The sequence below is a fragment of the Pan paniscus genome, chromosome 13, assembly GCF_029289425.2.
Source record: "Pan paniscus chromosome 13, NHGRI_mPanPan1-v2.0_pri, whole genome shotgun sequence".
In the NCBI taxonomy this organism is placed as follows: Eukaryota; Metazoa; Chordata; class Mammalia; order Primates; family Hominidae; genus Pan; species Pan paniscus.
The window spans coordinates 107,088,059-107,095,513 of record NC_073262.2 but is presented as its reverse complement, the minus strand read 5'-3'; positions in this window follow the sequence as shown (position 1 = coordinate 107,095,513).

Sequence of the window (7,455 nt, the reverse complement as noted above, 5' to 3'; positions counted from 1 at the left end):
TGGTATGGATATACCACATTTTGTTTATCCATTCATCTGTTGATGGACACTTGGGTTGTTTCCACCTTTTGGTAATTGTGAATAATGCTATGGCCATTCAATCCTAGTTACAGATCAGAATAACATGTAGAACTTTAAAAAATTACTGCTGTCTGGGCCTTACTTTAGATCAACCAAACTCAACTCTGGGAATAAAAATCAGATGTGGTTGCTGTGGCTTTAAACCTCCCCAAGAGATTCTATTGTGCAGCTAGAAATGTGAACTGCTGATTTGATTTACATAAGGCGAGCTGAATACAAGTCCCAGGTGCAATTTCTTTAAGGGTTAATTTATTTAAGATTCACGTACAGAACAATCACATGGAGGGCTTCTTGAGAAGGCCTAGACCTAGTTCTCAGACTGAAGATTTTGATTTACAAGGTCTTTGATAGGCCTTAGGAATCCTGATGTAGTCATATGGTTATGCTTTGTGGCCCCACCCAAATCTCTTCTGAATTGTAATCCCCAGGTGTTTAGGGAGAGACCTGGTGGGAAGCGATTGGATTAAGGGGGCAGTTTCCCCCATGCTTTTCTCATGATGGTGAGTTCTCACAAGATCTGATAGTTTTATAAGGACAGTTTTCTCTGCCCTTGCGAGCTCTCTCTTTCCTGCTGCCATGTGAAGAAAGTCCTTGCTTCCCCTTTCACCTTCCACCATGATTGTAAGTTTCCTGAGGCCTCCCCAGTCACGTCAATCTGTGAGTCAATTAAACCTGTTTTCTTTATAAATTACCCAGTCTCTGGCAGTTCTTTATAGCTGTGTGAAAATGGACTAATACATGTAGCTATCCTGGAACTCTAGTTTGAAGAACACTAACTTCCAGACTATTTAGCTTGACACAGAGAAACTGCATATCTTTGTTACATTCTGATAACCATACTATCTTGGCATCTTTAATTGCAAGGAGCCATTTGTCATAGGAGAAGCTGAGTGAAAGCCTAGAGATGGTTCAGAAAATCTATTCACTGTTATGGAGAAATAATTTGGACCAACTGAAATGTCAACTATACAATACTTGATATAATAGGGATACTAGGGATACATCAGTAGAGAAGAATCCTGGGACTCCCTTTCTTACTTTGCTCTTTTTTGAGTTCTGTCCTTTATTGCATGAATTAGTCCTCAAAGAACTTTATGTCTAGATTGCATCTACTAATGACTTTTTTAAAAAGAGGTAAGCATCAATGTCTTACTTTTTCTCTAACACTCTATATTGTGTTTGTGTCAGAAATGCATACAGTATAGTGACTTTCATCAAGTTGTTCCTGGATCCACTTGGCTGATGTTTATTTCATAAGGTAATATTTTAGATCATAATACTTTAACCCTGAAACATAGATATTTAACTTTTTAGAATTAAAACATTTCTTTTTATATATTTTGTTGTCTCTAGTCACGCTTTCAGGAGTGTTGATCAATTATCCCACACCTAGAAGCCCACATAATTGAGTGACAATGCATTTTTCACGTTCTCACATTCACTACAATAAAAAAGCTTTCAAACTTATTCAACCTTCTTCTGTGTTACTGCATGGCAGGGTTATTGGTATTTGATGTGTCAGACATGAGGAAAATTCTGTCTTTCCAAGCATGGACAGAAATGCACTTCACTTAAGTGTAAAATTATGAAGGGTGTAATTTTGCACTCAAACTTCAATTACAATAATTCTTTCAATTAACATGCCCTGTTTCTTGTTTGCTTGGGCCCTTAAATCTGACAGTCTTCTCTTTCCATAAGAGAACACATAGAATTTTACCTAAATACAGCTTGGAGAGAAAAGTGGAGTTGGCAGTTTTATTATTCTTTCTTATTTTTATTACTCTCTAAGTTTAACTCTTGTATTTTGACAGCTTTCAAAAAAGTATTCACAAGACTTTGCTGTATTCCAAGAATGACAAGTTCATGGAGAAATTTGACTGCTTTGTCAAAGCTGGGTCACATAAGCACATGACCCTTTTTGAGGACTTCGTAGGGCAGAGACAGAAAGGTAGTTACCTGACAACTTCAATGGGTGAGTATGAAGCCCTCTCCCTGTGGTCTCTAAAGTCGGGGTACCATATATTCTGGATTTGGGGGTCCAGTCTTAGGTTGAGAATCTGTAGCAGCCCGTATATTCTCCTGACTAGGCCCAGGAGAGCTTAAATGTTGAGATATGTAGGTAGGTTATCTGCCATATTTGGGGATTAAAACCAACCAAAAATATACCTCTAAAAGGACCTGGACCTCTTTGAGGGTCTTCTAGGCAAATCCTAGCAAAATGATGGTGGACCCAAAACAATTTCTTAAGAGGAATGATGAATGAATTATGGATGCTTCACCAAGAGGGGGAAAAGACTCAGTAGGGGACCCATTAGCTGACTCCAATGGTTTGGAAGAATGCCAGGTGTTGCTGTCCATGTGATGAGCCAGCACACTGGCTCTTTTGATCATGACAGAACCCTCAGCACCTTGAGCTGATTTTTATTGTTCGGAAGTGGGTTTAGTCTCTGGGTTTGATGAGTAGGGTTGCCATACAGCGCTTTCCCTGGAATTCAGCCAGCAGCTTGAATCCAGCTATGGCATCATTGTCCTGGCATTTGGTTTCAAACAATAGCATTCTATAAAAAAGTATTTAATTTAAAACTAGAGGAAAGATCTTTACTGTTTTTCTCTTGGCTAATGGGAACTTCTTGTCAAAGCAATAAATGCTGAAAAATTATTAAATTTTAAATTAATAAGGCCACAGGAAAGGTATCTGCCCAGTGGGGGTTTCCAGCACAGTCTCAGTCAAGGCCTGCCTCACTGTTCCAGCAAGTTTCCAGCCGACTCAGTGACCTTTTCCTAAGACCCTCTGCAATCCATGGGGTGCTTGGTAGAAATTTGTACCTCCATGCTTGTCAAACTACAGCCATTCAGTGAATATAATGGATGGTACAATAAAATAAATTATTTAAATAGTAGTAATAGAACAAAAAGCACTGTATGTTTTTGGGGATACAATATCATTGCTGGAATAAGCAATTCCTTGAGCAGTAACTAATGCTAATGGGAAGGCACTATGGCTGCATGTCATTCTCTGAGTTACTCTGATTCTGAGGTTCAAAGCTACTATTGTACAATCTGGGACTTTTACTGGTCTGCAAGTCTTAGTCTTCAGGGTACCTACACTCAGAAATCAAGTAACCTCCTTTTGTCTCTGTTAGAACTTTCTCATGCAAGCTTAGTATGTTTCATTTCATGAGTGATTGACTCGAGAATATGATTGTGACTTGCTATAGTCCTTCTTGTCACCTGGGCAGAAGCCTGCAAAGGGATAATATCCTGATGGATTCACCCTTATTGAAAGTCAGGTTTTCAGTACTACAGTTCCAAACAGCAGTCCTTATTTTTTCCGCAGAAGAGTGCTACGAATCAAACTCATAACAAAATGATTTATAAACCAGAAAATTAATTTCCATGAAAGTTCAAACCACCTCCTTGGACCGGAGAGTCATTTTCTTAGATTGCACATCCTGTCTCATTAGGCAAATCTACATGGGAAGGCACTTGGTAATCGGAGGGTCACTTTGTGACTAGGTCATCAAAGTAGAATGATATTTATCATTTAATGGCATCAAGAAAAAGTAGTTAACACTTATTGAATGCTTACTATGTATTAGGTACCTCTTGCAGGATCATGATTCACCTCTGTGTTCTTTATGCATTAGGCAGTGTTCTAAACATTTTTACATATTAACTTATTTTATTATCCATTATGTCAGTATTATTATCATCACCCCCATCTTACAGATAAGAAAACAAGCCCAGAGGGGTTAGGTAACTTGTCTAAAGTCACTGGTAAGTGGTAGAACTGGGATTTGAACATAGACTTAACCCCCATTTTTACCCAATACACTCCCTCTGCTCCTTGGGGATGCATCTAATACACTTTCATTCACTGATCAATGGGCCTCTCCTCCCAGGTGAGTAACAAGAACTCTGAAAACGTTGCCTCTCACACTCATTTTCTGGATTTCCAAGCTGCTGATCCCATAGTGTTAACACATGCTTTCTTAGAAAATGTTAACACCATTGATTGGTCATTGCCAAGATCTGATCTTGTTGCTTTCAATTTGAGCCATATCTCTCAAGGTGACTTTTCACGTATCAGATCTCACTTACCTTGTACTGACTATCAGTCTACCTCCTGGAACCCTGGGAATGCCCCTCTAACAGTATGGTCCACACTGTATTACCTACAGTTATGTTCAAAAGTGTCAGGAAAACATGCACACAGTGAAACACATTGATCAAAAGTTAAAAGGGAAGAGACAGCATAGAAAAAATTTATTTCTAATTGGAAGAGATAGGACTAACATTCTCAAAATAATTAGAAAACCAGTAAACGCTAAACCACATGGCTCAATAGGTATTTAGGGAAAGGAAAGAGCTGCACCTTTCTTTTCAGGGATACAAATTTTTGTTTAATGTGTCTTAGAAATTTGGGAAGATACTCTTAACTCTCAAAAAATCAGCCCTTAGAGGCACAGCAGGTAATTAGGTTCCACCTAAGGTTTGAGATCTCCTAGATTTTAACCTTAAATATTTAGCCCATATGCCATTTTAACAAATCATAACAGTCCTTATAGACAGTCCTGGACTCTTCGCGAATATGATCTGTCAATGCGCTTTCTTTTTATTTAACTTTTTCTGAGCACCATGCTCTGCAGCACATGGCTAGTAAGAAGCAGTTACTGAAATCTGAGAACTATCAAAGAGGTGGAGAAAGAAATGGGGGTACAAACCGTACATAAGCCAAAGAGACAGCTTACAATTATTCCTTCACTTCTCTGAGAAAAAAAAAATAGCACACATCAGTGGAACAGGCACTTGCAATGACAGAATTCTGTCAATAACAATTGGTGGAGTGTGTTCTATTTGCTCATCGATGCACTTTTTGATAACCAGAGTCCATAGCTGTGCTTACACAATGGCAAACATATTGCTCATTCTTAACAGCCAGGGGCTTCCAAACATCTCAATATTTATTATAACACATGAAGAAAAAGAATTTTCAATGTCTTTCTCATATTTTATTAGAAGGTTTTGACATTGTGAAGGCAATATCTGAATCTATGTTGTGTGACTCAATGGCTTGTATACATTAAATATTCCATTTGAAGTTTCCATAGCAAGCTAACTTTGCTTATTCCTGGAATTATTGTGCAATTACTGTGGTACTTAACTACAGCTAGATGTTTTAAGTATAGGTTAGTGCAAATGTAATTGCGATTTTTGCATTTGTACTAACCTAATAGTTAGCCGTAAAAGGTAAAACAGGTATTTTAAACACATTTAAATCATCTAAATATTCCTATTGGAAGAAGAAATGACCATATTACAAATCAGAAGTAATATCATCCTTCAGAGAGAATTTATGATTAAATACACTTTAATACATAGAACAACTGAACAGCACAGAAAAGAAGTAACTGGAGCGCAGCAATGATATTTAGCCTGTATATTCTCACTGGTTGCTATTAAGTCCTGATTTGTTGGCTCTGTTCTGATTAGTGAGTGTCTGGTTCTGGTTGGTTGATTCCTTTCAATTGTTAAATATTTGGATTGATTTCTGATTTCTGAAGCAATTGTTAACGATTTTGAATATCATCTCTACTTGAAGATATACTATAATACCATAGAGCCAACAAACTCCAAATTATCAAAGGGTTGTTATAAAGCAACACTTTCTCTAGCAATAAAAAGGCACACTTGGATATATTTATATTCTAAAATAGGTATCATAGAATAAATACCACAATGAAAGTCACACAGTGGGAAAATAAGTTGTAAACTTAAAATCAATGGCTTATGTATAATGATAAACACACAGATTTACTATGTGCCAACCACTGTTTTAAGCACTTTACATATCTTGACCCATTTACTTTTCGAAGAAACTCCATGGGATAGGTTTTATTATCATCATCTTTATACAGATGAGAAAATTGAGGCACAGAGTGATTGAACAACTTACATGAACTTACTAACCAATAAGGTGCAGAGACTAAGTTCAAATCCAGGAGTTTGGCTCCAGAGCTATGCTTTCAACACCTATTCTCTCTGTCTCCTTTAAAAAGATATGTAGAATTCAAATAAATATACAAGTTAATACGTGTTCAAAAGAGATAAAGACCCTTTCAAGGGGCTGGAGTCCGTGTCCTGACTGCAAGTTGTAAAAACAGTCTACAACCTTGCAGTGATTAATTGTGAAAGAGATGAATAGAGAGTTAATACATGAAGAAATAAATTCAGTAAATAATTACATTAAAACCCCAATCTTTGTTGAGATTAGAGAAATAAGAATTAACTCATTCAATAAATGTCTCAAATTAGCAAAAATGAATAAATATGAAGAAGCTGAATTTCATCAGGGCTATGAGAAGGCAGGCTCACGTCCAATGGCTGTTGCCATAAAAAATTGACTAAAGCTTTCTGTAGAACCATTTGGAAGTAGGTTATGAGAGCTTCTGAACAAGAGTTTATTTTTCTTTCATGCAGGAATTCCAGTTTAGGAAAAAAATGCCTCAAAGAGAATAACCCAAGGATGACATAAATGAGTGCTATCTTACAAAGATGTTTGTATCATTGATGTATACAATGGCAGGATTTTATAGTGCCTGAGATGCACTACAAAAGGGGAAGAGCTAGACAAGCTGTGGTATGTTAAGAATTCAGAATGTCATTCTTATTAAAATAGTAAAATAAAAATTTGTGAGATTTATCCATATGTAGAAATATATAAGTGAAAAAAATGAATCTGAAGATGAAATACACACACTGATGGCAACTATGGAAAAACACATATGCATAATTTGTTTAAGGCCTCGGAAAGAAAGGGATGGATGTAAGAATTGAGTCTTTACTGGTGTGTGTTTGCCTCTTTATTAATCTTATGTTACTTAGATTCTCATTGGCTTGCTCTCTTGTGTGTGACAAAACAAGTAAATGAAATAAGGAAACACATTTCTGAAATGAACTCATTTTATCTAAACTAAATTACTCTCTATATCTCTGATACGATCCTATATGGAGCTGCCTGGGAACCCTATCTGATAGCAAACATCAGGATAGGGCACATGAGGAAGAAAAAAGGAGAAGTCAATGCATGTAAGGTCAGGAAAAATAGTCTGAGCATTCATCATACTTGGCTGAAACATACATGCAAGAACAACCCCACCCATAACTAGTCACAAATGGTCTGCCAAATGAAAGACTAAAATAGCAGCATATGTTGGAAATCTTGCTGTCTTTATGATATGCAGAGAGACATTTTCTTTCATACATTTCTTTCTTTTACACTGCTGAGATCCAGCCTGCCATTTGCTGTGATGTCTTTCAGACTTTTTCTGGGCAAATTTTCGACTTTCTTCTCACCCTGCATAGTGATCTTCA